General features: G+C 45.8%; 1 protein-coding gene across 11 annotated transcripts in view; it reads right to left on the reverse strand.

Annotated features, from left to right (window-relative positions):
- The window catches only part of EVA1A (eva-1 homolog A, regulator of programmed cell death), a 214,712-nt gene that overhangs the window by 43,111 nt on the left and 154,755 nt on the right, over window positions 1-16,846 (reverse strand). The window contains exons 1-2 of one of the 11 annotated variants that reach the window (XM_075497798.1): window positions 13,292-13,516; window positions 12,271-12,345 (exon numbers count right to left, since the gene is read on the reverse strand). The exons of 8 other annotated variants lie outside the window; for them this stretch is intronic. The gene's annotated coding sequence lies outside the window, so the exon portion shown is untranslated. Of the gene's footprint in view, window positions 1-10,858; window positions 10,959-12,270; window positions 12,346-13,291; window positions 13,517-16,846 lie in introns of those variants that run through there. 2 more of the 11 variants (XM_075497800.1, XM_075497797.1) reach the window with 2 other exon arrangements.

The raw sequence follows: 16,846 nt of genomic DNA on the forward strand, positions 1-16,846 counted from the left end.
GTAGTCCAAATGGATTTCCTTCACACTCCCGCCTGCAGCCAACCGTTACCAGCAAAGAGAAAATGTTTGAAAGCTACAACATACCAGAGAAAAAAAGTGAGAAAGACCAGAAGCACTCTCCAAGTTTTACTGGGGATTTCGGGGGTGCACATGTTCAGAGGATTGTAGGAAATGCCTTCTCATGCCCCGAAACACACCTCAGCAGAATCAGACCTCCCAGCCGCTGGACAGGAGGAAGGCAAAGCACCCAAGAGTCACCTCTGCATTATTACAAGTCCTGTCCCCTCTCTTCCGTAAATTATCTGAGACTCTGATTTGAAACAGAAAACTTCTCATTAGCATCTCTGACTCGTGTGACAGTTGCGTTTGATTACTATTTTCAAGCAGTATAAAAGCCGCCAGTCAGCAGGCTGACAGGTTTCATCCTTGAAGGAAGAAGGTATTTCTATTTACCTTTTGCACTTCTGCCTTGGAACAACAAACTCTCATTTCTTTGTAACAGGATTAAATGACCCACCACCCACCTCCACATCTTCACTCTGTGTCTTTGGAGCTGCTCAACCTGTATTTCGTTCCCTTTTTTCTTGCTTTTTGTTTTCATTTACGCATTTACTGAGGGACGTATCCTGCCTTGTCTCACCCCTGCCCAAAGCCCATCCAATGCAGTTTATAAAGCGGAGTGCGATTTGGATGGGAGCTTCCACAATGCGACGTTTGTAAATCATCATCTAAGTGTTGCAGAGTGCCAAGGCCTGAAATAACCAAGCATTCAGCGAGTGACCAGCAGTGACCTGATTCTGGCAGTCAGCAGTGTTGTTCTAGCAGTGGATGTTGCTTGACACCTAACCCAAATAAATGCATCATCCTGGCAAAGGAAAGAGAAAAAGAAAAGATGCAGACAAGGTAGCCTTTCTCTGCAGTCACTACAACAGCCGGAGGAGAGCACCAGAGTTGTGACCGCTGACATGAAGGATTTTGCTTGTGTGACCACATCAGCCGTAGCAAAGAAAAGGCCATAAGGTTGGTCCCAGCTGTACAGGAGAAGGAAAACCCTGGAGCAGCAGCTGGGGCTCTGCCTGCTTTTTCTTTGCACTCATTTTATTTCTCACCCTGGGTGTACCACTTAAGGCAGGATTCATGACACAGCAATCAGGCACATGAATTTCACTTCAGAGAGGAGGTAAGTGCTTAATGCTAACAAAATGAGTCACCAAAAAAAAAAAAATATATACTGATTTCCTGCCTAGGCACCTCACTAAATTTCTTCACACCTAGAGTTACTTTGACATCTAAGGTTGGCATCCGCTGCGCGTGCCCGGGAACGCCATGAGTTTGGCTAACCGCCCCGAAGGACCCGTCTCCTGCAGCGGTCTCTTGCCGCACCGACAGCGCCGGCTTCGGCACAAAGCCCAGCAGTCACAGCCACTCTCCATCAAAAAAGGGCATGCAATGGCCACCTTCTGCAACCTTGTCAGTGGAGCTCAGGAAAGAAGAGATGCACTTTCAAACCCCAGCTCAGCCTCAGGAGGGCTTAATAAAAAATTTCCACGTCCTGAAGGGACCAGAGAGCCTCGCTGAAGGAGTTGCCTTCTCCTTCTGCGAAAGCTCAGCAGCTGCACAGCCCTGAGCCCAAAAAGCCATACGGCAGAGCCTTGTTGTGAAGCTTTACCACCACATGGGTGGATTTGACTTTTGCAGCCCGGGTGAGGAAGGGCTGTGCCCCTTACAGCAGCCCTGATGGTCCATGCTGCTGCTCTTCTCCCAGGAGCAACAGCAACAAAAGCCTGGCCAGCCCAGCTTGTCCAGGGAAAGAAGCCCACAATCATTTTGTTGCTTCAGCCATCGGCCACACAAGGCGAACACCCACTGGGTGCCTCAAGCAGGCCCTGGTCATGGAGGCAGAAAAAATGCTGGCAGCACAGCATTTGGCTCCTGCAAGCCTTTGAGCTGGGAGCGGGAGAACTGGTGTCTAGTCCTTGTTCCTGGCTGATGCACACAAGCGCCTAAGTGCTCATGCAGATCATGCTTTACATCGCTCCTGGCCTCACTTCTCCATACAGGCAGGATAAAAGCATTTCCCAACACCCTGCGGGGTACCGAAGGCTAACGCAAAGCTTTTGAGTGACAGTAAGTGGGACCCGTAAGTCACCCTCATAGACAGGTACAGCCTTTTCCATTACAGGCACTGCAAGGGGAAATGAGTAAAAACACATCCACGTTCCCTTGGACCTCAAAAAGAACCAAATCTCGATCCGGCCTCTGTAGTGAAGGTTGCAAACTGGAGGATTCTTCAGAGCAAGAGTCAAAAAGCATCCTGAGAAAAGAGGAGCTACAGCTCCTGCTGCCCTGTCACGCTGTCAGGACTGTCTCGTTCTTTCACCGGCCCCCACTACAGTGGTTTTATGGTTTTCTTGCTTTCCTTTCTGCTCTCTTCCATGGTCCCCCAGAGTTTCAATCAAAGTTGCATTTCCCTGCTTCTCGTTCTCCCCAGCCCCTTGCATTTCTGGAAGGAAAACAAGGACAGATGGAGCTGGCTGGCCGTAAAAAGCTGTTCTCACAACGAAAGCAGCGCTTTCCAATAAAACTTAAGCAGTCTGGCTGCGCTGCCTGTGCTTCGCTTCCCTGCTTTAGGGCACATCTGCAGAGATACAGCAGCCTCAGATCAGTCACATAAATAATAAAGAATCATTCTTAATAATCAAGCAACTTCAGCCTTGCCAAAAAAGTAGCCGATACGCCCATTCCAGCTATTGCACACGTATAAATATGTTGATCTCTGGAGCCTGCCTCCCCCCAGAGCTGGTGACTGAGCCAGTCCCAGGTTTGATTTTTCTCTTAGTTGACTTGTTTATTGCCAAATTCCAAAATAAAAAAAAAAAAAAAAACCAACGCACTTTTCAAATGTGATTTATGAAGTGCCTCTAAGTAAGTGCGTGCATGCACACATAAAAACACACAGGGCTGTGGTTCCAGCTGCACGGGAAAAGCGGCAACAGGAACTCTCACTGCATAATAAACACTACCTGAGCAAGCCCTTTTCTTTGTCTGCAAAGGCTTGGGGCCAGATCTTCGGCGGGAGGCATAACTGCATCACTTCATTAGCTTCCTCTGTGTTGCGAAATGATGCTTTTTTTGTTTCATTTTGAAAAATTTCTCTTAAACACAGACACACACACACACACACACACAAAAGGCAACTATCGGCCCTTGGTCAGTTCAAACTAGGCCATCCCTGCATGTCCAAATAGTTTAACAGCCTTTAAGCCTTTACAAGCATCTCTTCCCGTCATCAAAGAGGAAGGCTGCTTAATTTTCATTTTAAAGGGCAGAAGAAAAGCATAGTAATCTTCAACCCATCTCTGGTTAACGAGAGCACTGTGTACTTTGTCCCAAAGCAGCAGTCATCGTCCAAGATGCTGTCACAGCTATTTGCAGAGCAGGGCCTCTTGCATCACTCTTGTAAACTCAGTGTGTAAGTCGCTGAGAAGCAAAACAGGGTTTTCAGCAAGAACAGAGGTCATTTGCTGTAACTGGCACGCTCTGAGTGGCTGAACGCGAGCAAAGCATTTTGAGCCCCAAGACACGCTCCATGGTAAAGCCCGGTCCAATAAAGGTGGTGTGCACAGGGTGACGGGGACCTGCAGCCCCCGCTCAGCTCTGTAAAGGAGCTCAAAATTGCATCTCCGGAGCTCGATGCTCTGAGCTTTACTCCGACTCCTGCTCTCCTCCCCAGGCCTGTGGAAGTTCAGATATTTTTAGCTGTTTGCCATGAGTGAAGGTATGTCTTTTCCTAAGTTACCTCATTCATAAGGACAGCTCCGCCAAGACAAACAGGTCCTAAGTGTGATTACACCGACTCCAGCCAGAGGAGAGAGCTCGCACCACATTAATGTGCATGCTCGAATCATAAGTACCTGGAATTATTAGTATTTATGGTGCATGAAATTACATTCCTGACTTCCTCACCTGGCCACACAGATAGGAGGGGGAGGGAATTTCAGATCCTTCCTGCCCTTACACAGCCATGCATCTCTGAAAGCGAGTGAGCAGCCCTGAAAGCCCCAAGATGAGCGTGGGGTCATCATGGGGTGCTCCCTGAACCGGGGCCTTTTCAGGAATACATGCCAAAAGGAAAGCCAGCAGCCAACAGCAACTCAATTTCTCGCCTGGGGAAATCTGTTCTACCCCAGGCTTTCTTTGTTAATCACACACTCACCTCCATATGCCTTTACTCTCATCCCGTCAGAGCCATCCAATAAGCAAACAGCAATTAACACCCTCCCAAGCAAAGGGACCAAGGACTCGATGAATAACCCCTATATAAAACTATTGTGCCTCAAACACCAACTAATTAACTCTCAAATACATCTATGTTGTAAAACCAGCATAGCATTTACCTTTCACAAGTGAGAAAGTTAAACCATGGAAGTTAATTGACTTGCCCAAGGCCACCAAGGTAAACCAGTGTCAGAGCAAACTAGAGACAGCAAAGCTGCTTCCTTGCTCTGCCCCACAACTGCCTATGTGATCCCAGGCGTGAAGGACCTATATGCTGGGGGAACAGGGCTTCTCTGCTTCACAGGGCTTTCAACAAACCCATTCAAGGTGTTCAGACACAATTTTACCTGCAGATACCACATAAGCACTGATGGTAACTACTTGGGGGTCTGGGCTTAGGCACTTCAGCCATGCCAGGCGGGGAAATGCAGATATTAAAAACTCTACCTACCTAACACTTTACTATCTATCTATCTATCTAAAAAAATTTAGCAGAGCCCTAGAAATGTAAGAAAAGCTAGTTCAGTGCAGGGACAGAACTTTTCTCATGTTATCCACCACTAGCAAATATATATTGAATGGAGGTGCCTGATCCGTAGGGAATTAGTATACAAACAGGCTTAAGATGGGAAAATACGGATATGCAGCCCCCTGAAGTCCTGCTTTATCCATTTTTGATGCTGCCTCAGAATTACCGAGCAGCCCTCTGCCACAACCTCAGAGCTGCTCTGCACAGCACTATGAGCACTTGCTGGCTTTTCATTAACATAAATTGTAATATAGGTGATTACAGGCACAGAGACAATTACATCCATCCCCTCAAAGGGACGTGCATTCGTTGCGGTGTGCCTCGTGCACAGCATTTATCATCCTCTCAGCAGCGACAAACGCAGGACCAACTATAACAACAACAACGAGGCTTAATCCCTTTCCAGGGCGTTCTTGTCTGCAAAATCCTCCTTATGAAAGACAGATGTGAACCTGCCAGTCCAGTCAGACACAGAAAGCCTTGGTAAATGCAGGAATGAACATTCTCACACACAGAATTGGCAAGAAGCAATGGGGAGAGTCAAACAATGAAAGAAGTAAATCATTTTGATACGACAGGCTGGACTTGAGAATGATTTCAGGCCACGAACATAGAAATCAAAGACCATCATCTCCGGCAATCCTAAAGGAAAACAAACCTTTCCTTTCCCCAGAAAGTAAAGTTATAAGCCAAGGTGAAGTGACTTGAGACTGAGGAAGGGAATGATCCCTATTCAGCAAGGCACATTGCAATAATCAGAACGCACACGTTACCAGAAACTTAATTTAAAGCAGAGATCAAATTCTACAAAGCAAGAGAGAAAACAAAAGCAATAGTAAAGGAATGCTATGAGCAACAGGAAACCCCAGCACTGACAGGGCCTTGCTGAACACTACACAAACCATACAGCACAAGCCGCACCTGAGAGGACCTTTCATATTGCACAAAGATTCAATCCCCCTGCCAGACTGCGTGCATGATTCTTCTTTGCTTTTTATTAGCTAAGATCTAAATCCAGCATTTAATGAAAGCTCTAAGTCTCTCTAACCAGCAGGAATAAGAGAGATGCCAGCCTAATTTCCTGGATTAAGACAAAACGACAGGAAAATTTGGGACATCTGAGTCTTACCTTAGACTCCTGGCAGCAAAGTGTGGCAGCACCACTACTGCTTCCTCCATCAAAGAAAATGCCCAAGCCCACTTTTAGGATGATGTCGACAGCAGTTTCCCAAAGTAAAAAAATCACCATTGTTTGGAAATCCAGAGCGCCCGGCTAAAATCAGCGAGGTGACAAACAGCAGCCCAGCAAAGCTCAGCCCATTGCTGGACACCACAGACGTCGTGCAGACGCACTGACCCCCCGAATCGCTCACCGATGGACGGGAAACTTCCCACTCTCAAAAATGCACGTGCAGGTGATGACAAGCCTGAAAAATGAACCAGGATGGAGAGCTCCAGGCCCAAAGCAATGCTCTCGTCATCTCCCAAAAGTCACATCCCTCCTCACCAGCTCTGCAAAGATAGGAGATGCTGGTTGTATTAATTCTCAGCCTTCACGTCTTGTCTTTTTTTTTTTCTCACCAATTTGAACTCATATCTCAATTCTCCCCTCAAACAGATTATTACTTCAATTACTTTCTTGTAAGCTTCCTTTATTTCATGTTAAAGTGTTCTCAAACTTTATTTCTAATCAAAATAATAGCAATTAATTTAGAAAGCTTGACTCGTAGGCGAGTTAGGTCCATTTACCCCTCTCTGGCCTGCAAACCAACCAGCTTTGACTCTTACAATCCCTTGGGAAATCAGGATGACATTTTAGGGAGGGATATTGTGATTAAGAAAATACAAAAAATATATAGCATTGTTTGCTATTCATCCACCACCTCGAAGCCATTTCAGGGTAATGTGGCACTTCTACACTTGCCTCTTTTGTGTCAACTTTCACAGCCAGGACATATAATTTCTTCAGTTTTTCAGTTGCTTTTCTCCCCAGAAAGATGCCAAACCTTTTTTGCAAGCTACGGGGATGATCTCACAAGTTTCTAAGCACAAGCGTTGTGGGTGACGGCAAGTGATGATTCAAACTATGCGAGTCCTGTTCCAATACAAGAGCATAAAAATGCAGCCGCTGCTGCTTGGAACGTGGCCACTGCTTAGCAGAGCAGAAACACACCGCACGTTCCTGGGAAAAGCAAGTGGGAGTCATTTGTGTAGCATGTGAAAGGTTAGGTAAAGCTGGGGGATTTGCACAGACATAGGAGAGACGGCGATTCCAGCACCATCGGCTTGGGCACCAGTGCAATACTGACTCATGCAATGACCCCCTGCAGCCCTTCCCTAATGCCTTCTTCCTCCTTTAACCCCTATGCATCCCACTATTGAGGAAAAAAATCCAGGAGCTGACTTGCTGCAACATTAGAGGCTCTAAGTATAGTGTAAAGTTGCCTTTTTCCAGCCAAGGCCGTACATAAAAACAATACCTGTCCTCCCTCTTCAACCCAGGGGAGTCCCATACTTGCCTGCAGGTTGCCACTAGCTAAGGAGCAAAACATAGGCAGTTTCACATCGTTCCTCTCCTTCCGTAGTTCTTGTTCATTTGCTATCAGTTTCCCATATTTATCACTGTGAAATCAAGTTATATATTTGAAAATATATATCAACTGTCTGACATTTGCAAATCTATCTACAGCTCTTGTCTTCTCATTACCCTGTTTACTTTACAACCTTGATGTTATTGAAATGCCATTTTGGAATATTGATTTCACTCCAATTGCAAATAAAAATGGGCTTTCTTGAAGAAAATGAAATATATATTTCATAGTCAACAGACAGGAAAATCTCTCTGAGTCGCTCTTGCATAGAGAAATAATTGGCCCATTTAAGAGGGCTGTGTAACGTTGTATAACTCAGGAGACCGAGGGCTAAGTGCTGGTGCGCTGGGAGGACTGGGGGTTCAAAACCTGCTCACAGTCCAGCATCATCAGACCCATTTATTCAGTCTGTGTTTCCACTTGCCCCAGTTGTGACGATGAAAAGCTCTGCAGCAAAACTTGGCATTTAACTCTTTCTGTTCTCTACTGCATCTATCACTGTGCCACCACCTCTGCAGCTCTCTCCATTAAGCTTTTGGTAAAGGGTGGGTGAGTGGGACTGGACCTTCTCCAGCAGATGGAGAAGGTAAATGACATTGGTTCATTTTGTACACAAACATTTTGCCAGTAACACTTTGTCAGTGAGACGTGTAAAAAGTCACACACCTGACATGGCTATGCAAACAGAGTACCTCACACTGGGGCCAGGAACTCTATTTGCTGCTTAGTTTCTCCTTCCAAGCAATAGAGTTAAACTACACGAGCAAAAAAACTTTTTGGCAGAGACTAGCTATGTCTTTACTGGGAAATTTATTAATAGAGTTTGGCTGATGGAGTTGTAAATCCAGGTAAGTAAAGCAACCCTTTATTTGAGGAGGAAGAAAAAAGGTATCATTACAAAGGATCTAGATTGTGTTCATTGCAGGGCTGTGAACAGTCACTAGAGATGGAACCCCCTTTCTACCAGAGGGAAGCCCTAAAATCCTCTGTGCGACATGGTCCCCGTGCCTTCCCACCCCAGCCGGGGGCTTATCGTGAGTGCTAAACCCTGCAGATCGCTCCTTGCCCTGCCACAGGTGGAAGCGTCAACGCGTTCAAAGAAAAGAGCTTTGCAAGCCCTTATGGGGCTCCGCATACGGAGACTCCAGCTGTGAAGCTTCATACCGACTGAAAGGACTGGAGGTATGTTGAACCAAGACACACAACCAAATAATTTCAAGTGAAGCAAAGATCTAGTGAGGCAGGAACTCCCCCTGCAAAGCTCCTCCCTGAAGGAGATAATTATCAGCCACTGAGCTGCCTCTGGTACGGACTGTTTCTGCAGTGTTAGCAGCTGCTCATTGGTTATTACCGTTCATCAGTTGGCCAGGAAAACAGACAGATTTGGGGGTTCTCACAGGGAGAATTACTAGTTATTCAGTTATAACAGACAGAACGTGGAGTGGGAATGTACTGACCCACGGAGCACTGGAAATACCTGCAGATGGGTGCAGAAAGACTGTCCCTCTACCACAGATGACAAGCTCCCTCTCCAACACTGCCTTAATTAAGCAAAGCATCCAGACTGCTTTACAGAGCTTTAAACCTGCAAACATGCCTCTCATACATTCTGACCAACCATCTTCAGTTCAGCTGCAAAACAGGAGTGCCACAAGACTACGCAGCACTTTAGGCTGAGGACACAAGCATGGGTTCAAGCCCTAATCCACTGCCCGTGCATGTTGGTAACACCTAACCCTGAGAAGAGCATCCTCCCAGACCTTCTGCAACGAGCCAGTCAGGACAAGCCTTAGTCTGAAGCCACCTGTTAGCATGACTAGACCTGCATGCTTCTTCCCAGCAGCCAAGGAGAAAGTCTCCTTTCCTCCAGCATCACAGCTCAGCCAATCCCACCACCTGCTTCCCAGCATCACAGGGGAGGAGAAGACATCCTCGGGCAGGTGTCAGCCCCAGCCACGTAACAGAGCTGTTACCTGCCTCCTCCAGCCAGAGTGCATGCCCAGACAGAGTCATGGCAGAGCATCTGCGTGGAGACAGAAGACACTCTTGGCCAAAGCTCAGCCCTCAACAGTAACACACAAGATAAGCAGAGCAACGGCGGCTGTGTCAGCTGCTTCTCCTCCGTGTCTTGGCTCCGGGCAAGAGAGACTTCTCACAGACATGCAAGAATTTTCTCTTTGGAGTCTCTGCTGAAACTAGCATGAGACCCCATGTAATGTGAGTTGTGAGGATGTACTTAATGCAGCTGCCATCTACTGCAGTGCCCAAACAACTCCCAATCTCCAAAACACTTCTCTTCACAACCTCATGGTGAAGCAAGGCACTGCTCTGAGGGTCATTTCACAAAATCCTATCTGAGATGCTCACCCACATTGCCAGTCTATGGCAATAGGACCTGGACATGTATCACCAACAAGGCTAACACCACCGAGGAGGTACAACTGGAAAGCGCACTCCCATGCAGAGTTTTGCTTAGAAAAACAAAAAAATCCATCAGAACTGTTGCAGAAAGAAACAGCCCTTGGAAACCTTAAGGCCAAAGTTTCAGCCTCAGGGGAGCCTTCTACATCTGAGAAAATGGGACAACTGGAAATATGGAAGCAACCCAAAGGCGCTACGAAGTGCTCTCCACAACTTGCTGCAAAGCTGACAGACATCTGCATTTCTTCATGCTACTCCTGTGCTTAACAATAAAAATAAATAAATAGCTTTAGTTAGCTGTGTCCTGAAAGAACAGCCACATCATGGGGCAAGTCCCTCAAGATGTCAGGACTGAAACTGGGCCCTAGAGAGCCCAAAAGGGCAACAACTTGGGCCATTTGGGCTGAAGAACAAGCAGTCCCTTTTGGTCCCACAAACAGAGCTTATTCGTGGGGCAGAGAGCTGCAGTGACAAAACAGCTTCAGCGGAGCCAACCCGTGCACAGTCAGCTCAGCACAGGTAAACTCACAGCTGCGGGGCCAACTCCCAGGGGACGGGATGGCGTGTGCTGAGATAGCATAGCCCTGTGAGACCTTATGGAATTACATCTGGCCCCTACAGGAGGTGGGGTGGGGCTATTGACTCCAGCCACATCTCCAGCTCAATGTCTTATTAAAGTAAATCCCTACATAACAAGAGAGCCAAAGGAAGCTTCTGGGTAGGAGAGACCTCCAGATGCAAAACTTGGGGATAAGGAGTGATGTCCCACTGTTTCAAGAGCACATATATTACCCAATGGGCCAAACACTAACAGGAGGAGAAGTCTGAACTTTCTGAAGCAGTTATTTATATCACCGTTGAACCTACCAACAGCTACCAGAAGGACATTTAACATACTTTTCCTGTTAAATTTACTATAAGGAACAATACCTATTGGTCAAAGCTGCCTTTGAAGTGACAGCTAGGGTATATACATGAGTCTTGATCCATACACAATAGGGGGATCAGGAAACAGGTAGCCTATGCTGCAGATACTCGCCTTAAAAATGCTGTCATTGCAATGTTCGTATTTGCTCCTGATCCATCCGCAGGAAACCTTCAAATACAGAAAGTTATTAAATCCAGAAACAATAAATTGTCTACAAGGAAAAGGGAGAAGAGGCAGCTCCTTTAATCTCCCAATAAAGAAGCAAAGGAAATTGCATCATACCCAGATGGGAGACCGATGTGGCTGGCCAGACAGACAGAGGGATTGGTGCGGTGGCACTGATGGCATCACTTCCGCAGATACAGACAGAGAGACACTAGCTATGGAGAGAGGGCCAAAGTGAATGCCTAGATCCAACTCCCTCTTGGCCGTCTGAGAGTCTTGACACAATTTTTGTATCTGGTTACTATTTCTCATACAAAGCGCATCAAACCGCTGGCCCTAACGCATGGAGGGGAGTGAACTTTGCCACTCAGACACATTTCTTGTGCGGTTCTCAAACAACGTGGGAAAGGAAAGTTATAATTCTCTTTCCCCAAGTGTAAAACCCACCAACTCTACAAAGTGAGGCTGAGCTGAAAAACTACACTTGTCTGAATTTTCAGGGCAATGTAAAAAGAAATGAGAAACAGCTTTTTGACTGAGTTTTCTTTTTTTTTTTTAGTGCTGCAATGTTTTATTTCTGATCCATTATCTCGTCAGTAGCAACGCAGTTTGTTTTCTGGCCCCCTTCCACAAGCTCTCTGGGTCAGATAGTGGTATTTGTTGTAATGTAACAAATATGATTGTTAACCAAAAAGAGGCAGATGTTTATCCCAAGAATGTTCCCTGCACGATCCCAACACCCCTTTCACTGAGATTACTTCTGTCGGAATTAAGTGCATTTAAAAACCTGTCTGAAGTAACTACTCCAGAGACCAACAAATAACTGTTACTTAGTGGAGAATTATATCCTCTGGCCTTTGTTCCCTCTGGCCGCGTCCCTTACCATTTACACCTCCCCAAAGCAGAGTAAGTACTGCCAAATCAGAGGAGCACCATTTCAGACTTGGTCTCCCTCTCTTATTGCCAGGTAAGGGGGTTTTCTATGCATCAGCACCCCTGAAGACTTAATGTATGGAGCCCCAGTACACCGTTAGCCTTGACCCAGATGTAACGACTCTCCAAAAAAGGAAAGGAAGAGCAGAAATCAACAGTCGGTTTTCACAGCCAACTAAATGAAGGCAGGTGATGTGCCGTTGCCTGAGACCAAGCTCACAGCCAGTTACTGCAGAGCCACCAAGAAGCAGTAACTATTGCCCATCTGAGCAACCCAAAGCCCTGATACACCATCTGCTTTTGCTCCATCATACATCCTCACTGCAGTTTCATGCTCGCTGGCGAGCACCCTACAGCACAGACAGCCAAGGCGTTGCTGCTCGCTCTGTTGGTACAAGATCCAGTTTAAGGGAGCAGTTCCTCACCTTGCCTAAATCGGCCGTCCCTGAGGATCTGCTGGAAAGCTGGGTGCAAGATCAAAGCCAAATGTAGATCTAACCCTGGAGAAGCAGAGCAGACATTAACAGCAGTGACAGGGAGCTCCACATTTCTGTAGGGACCTCAGCACCTGCCTATCAGCCTCAATGACTTGGCACGGCAGAGGTTAACTCAAAGGGCCACAGAAGGAGGGGAAAAACATTTTAAATTAGTGGCAGGAATATTTATTAGCCAAAAGAAAAACCTCCCTCTCCATTGGGATCTGCCTCGGTAAACACAGAAGACACAAATCAACCTAATTGCCCAGCCAACCCCACACCCCACATCCAGTGTGCGGAACCAGTCCCCTTTGCTCTCTCTGGCAGGACTCTCGGCAGCTTTCCTTCTCTGAAGTTTGCTTACATTACCGGCTCCCTTTGCTGACATTCACAGCTTGCTCAAGCCTTTGCAAAACTATTTTTTCTTGGGTATACTTAATCTATCTTATTTTTATCCCATCTGTGAGAAAAAACGGCCACAGCGCAAACCAATCTGCCTAGCAATGTTGCCAGCTACGTGGATCCCATGACCTCCCAGATAGGTTGCGGCAATGTTTTCTGTTTATCTGGTGCTGCTCTCGGGCGCTCACCCATGTCCCGTCCCTAACACAGCACGCATTTGCAAGTTCCCCTAAAGGCCTCTTTCAAGGTGAATTAACTGAGTCTCATGCATACTATATTGCTGAGTGTGGACTTCCAGACCTTTCTTTTTCCACATAAAGTTTTGAATAGGTTTAAACTGAAAATCTTACTGAGGGATCTCACATGTTCTCCATACATGGGTCCTGTAAATGGAGTTGGATGCACTCCCTGAGAGAATCTACTACAGGTCAGGGTGTCCCAAACAAGGATACATGGACCACTAATATAAAAAAAAAAAAAAAAAAATCCATGGCCCAGCTTACGCAACATTAGAAAATTATTTTCATTTACACATATTTTAAAAATTGGCTAAACTTTTAATATTTACCTCTTTATTTCCCCCATTTTCTTTGCTGGTTCACTGGCCAGCATGGAAATGTACAGGTATGGGTCATCTTCATTTGTTTGCAGACTGCCTCAGACTTGCAGATGAAGGAGTGCTGCTCCAGACGATGTTACTGGGGGATATCCTCCTTGGCATGTCGAGGAGGTGAGAGTCTCCTCAAGATACCATGAATCTTGTGTTTCCTCTGCCCCTGGAGACAGTGCGCCTACTCAGCCCCCTGCTAGTAGCACAACACAGTCCTTAATGCTGAATTAATTCAAAAGAACCAGAGTACATGGAGCTCTTGGGGAGAGGGATATAATTACTGTATTTTAAGTTCTCCTGGAAAAATGTAAAAGTGGTATTTTTTTGGAGTTAATGTCTTTTCCTGCTGCTCATTCTGGCTGGACGCATCCTCCTGTCTTTCCTGACTAGCATTCATCTGTTCCTTTCTGAAATGCAGGAGATAAAGGAGATGCCTCCTGTGAGATTGGGTGGGGAAGGAGTTGTGGTCCACAGGTGAAGCAAGGAAATATGAAAGATCTGGAATGCTCATTTTCCTAAGGATTTCACTTAATCAAATTATCACCAAACTGCAAGCCATTTCTAACCACTAATCACCCACTGCCTGGAAACTATTTTGAACAAATGTAAATGTACAAAATCTGGTTGATGAAAGCCTTGAAATGTAGATCCTGGGAAGTTTGTGAACTCTAACAACTGTGGAGAAACAAAACCACAGTTTCTTTTTGTAACTTTGATCCTATTCTAGGGGCAATACACAAGCACATGTAACAGATCTTTCCTTCCTCTATTTTCTTGCCAAGGATGCCGTTTAAACTCTTTGGAAACAGCACTATAGCCACTCCATGCTGTCTATCCTCCAGAATATGTCAGATGTTATTTAAATAAATGCATGCTAGAATTTTTCTACTATGCCTCTTGGTAAACAGCAGCTGCAATGAGCCTACGTTCAGACTGAAAGGGCAAAAAAAGCTGAACTGAAGTCAAACGGAACAATTCGGTATCGTCCTACAGTACCAAACTCTGCATAGGGACATAACAGATTAAATACTTAGAAGGAACAAGGGATCACAGATGTTTCCCCACAAAAACTGCAGCCTGCCTTAGCACTGACTTCTTCTCTGTCCTTTGAACCTTGTAAGAAATACTTGTCAATATAAATGGCACCACGGCAGCGCAGCAGCTGAATCAACTACCCAGCCACGGACACGGGGAAAACAACCTCACAGATACCCTCAAGCAGTCCATGTCTCCTCCTGAGGAGTTCTGAGCAAGTTTACTCCATACTTCTCTAAGTCACATGGTTCAATGGAAACAACAAGGTAGAAATCACTCCCTTAAAAGCCATAGAGATTTTATGTTAAGTTTTCCTATACTATGAGGTTTTAATCTGTAGGTCCTTATGGCCCAAAGTGATTTTGCAGATTGAAATATCAGGTTGTTTTCTTCAGACCAAAATTCAAACCCTGACGGAGGTTCGCATTTTCCCTGTAGTAACCTAGTCCCTACAGTCCCCATCACAAAATTTCTGCTCAAAGGCAAGACCTCAAGATTGGAAATTCAGTGAAAGAGAGGATGAAAAAGATGTTGTGGCTCTTCAGCTGCCTACCTTGCGCCCAGCTCTTGAAACTATAATTGCCAAGAAATAAAATGTAGGCAAATTCAGAAGACAAACAGGACAAAAACCACAACAGAGGCAAGCTGCATCCATTCATCAATAAAGCAATAGCAAATATTGATGAAACAGGAGATTTTTTTTCTGAGCCCCAGTTTGGAATCTGCTTTTTCTTCCAGGGTCAACAAAACCTCCGGTTTCAAACTTTTGCATATATGTTTTGAGAATTTACATGCTGTGAGGTCTCACCACGGATAGTATGTCTTTTCTCAAGCAACACGTACAACAGAAAGGCATAGAGATTTTTTCCAACCTTCCCTCATTAATAACACACAGCAGTCACTTGGAGCTTTTCATTTTTCCAGCATGTTGCAAGCAAGAAGGCATGACACCTCTGACAGGTGGCTTTGAGGTAGCACTCCCATTTTGCAATGGGATAAGATGACCTTCCTATCATCATGAATGGTGGACTGGTGGAGGAGACAGGCTTCTTAGCTCCTCCAGCTGCACTTAGTCTCCCCATCAGATCCATAGTGGTCCTGGGGGCTACAGGGGCACATTAGGTGCCAAAGCATCACTGCAAGAGGGCTCTAATTTAGGGTGCCTGCTTCAAAATGCGCTGTTCTGAAATAACTCCAGGCTTTCCAGGAGACATGGAAAGGCAAGTTAGGAAGTTTTATGTCCACCCCTCGAGGCTGCTTCTCTCGAGCAGGTGATTTTCTTCATACCTTTGCCTGCGTTCCTCTGTTTCCCAGAAAATACCTTTATTCCTTCCTCCCCGGTTCAGGTTGTCTTTTCCTGTTTTCTGCACGCTTTCACTTTATCTCTGAGCTGATTCAAACTATGTGACCTCTGCCATGAGAGGAAAGAATCAAAAGTCAAGAAAGCTCTTATGCTATTTCTGTAATAGTGAATTAAACCGTTCAGGACACAAGCATAGGTGCTGGAACTTGACTATCTATGCTATTACACACCTATCGCATGCTTTTAGTCCAAGCCAACTGGTACCCTCCCAGATAATTCCCAGGCAAGGCTCAGGAACCAGCATGCACCAAGTGCATGGGAAAGATGAACCGCTGGAGTACTCAGTACCCGCAGACACGGATGCCTCAACCTTCCTAAAATTTCCCTCCGTCATCCATTGTGGCCATCAGACATCGGCACTTCCTTCTAAGCATCTGTCTCAGCGGGATAGGTGACAACTCACAATTTGGTATCCATCTCCCCACAAATGCTTGCAAAACTTACTCACTTCAGAGTAGGGAACCTATTTGTCTGATTCTGGAATCCACTTGTACTACTTTGACTGCACCATTTACATTTGCTTTAAGGACATTTTACATACTGAGGACGGGTAAAAGCAGCTTAGCGTACGTGAGGATTGGTCCCACTGAACCTCCACCTTTCTTTTAACTGCTATTATCACACCCAATAGGAACAGCAAGTGTTTCAGAGCAGAAACCCTACCGGTTGAGGGCAAATGGGTGCAGAGTCTTTAACGTTGTTGCAATGCCAGGGAAATGAACAAATTTGCCCCCTGGGTTGAAGCTAAAGGAATGAAATTGTTGAGCCCTGCCTAAAATCACATGGGTCTGCTTGGCTCGTCTGATGTTGTTCCATGGTGATTCACAAGCGCTTCTCTGCCTTGCTTTCTGCTCTGCTGTGTGATGCTTGGCAGCGAGCTGCACAGTTAAGCTGTGCAGAGAGCAAACTAGGGCCCTGGATGGATACTTTTTTTTTTTTTTTTTTTTTTTTTTTTTGCAAGCAAGCTCCTGCCTCACAGAGACAACTCTAGAAAATCACAGAACAGGCAAGGTCTGGACAGAATCAGCGAGTATTTAGTGTTCTTGGAAAATAAAGTCAGATTGCATGGCATGATAGCCATGTGATCCACTTCCTAACACGCGTAATTTCTCTTA

Source organism: Mycteria americana, chromosome 3 (assembly GCF_035582795.1).
Source record: "Mycteria americana isolate JAX WOST 10 ecotype Jacksonville Zoo and Gardens chromosome 3, USCA_MyAme_1.0, whole genome shotgun sequence".
Lineage (NCBI taxonomy): Eukaryota > Metazoa > Chordata > Aves > Ciconiiformes > Ciconiidae > Mycteria > Mycteria americana.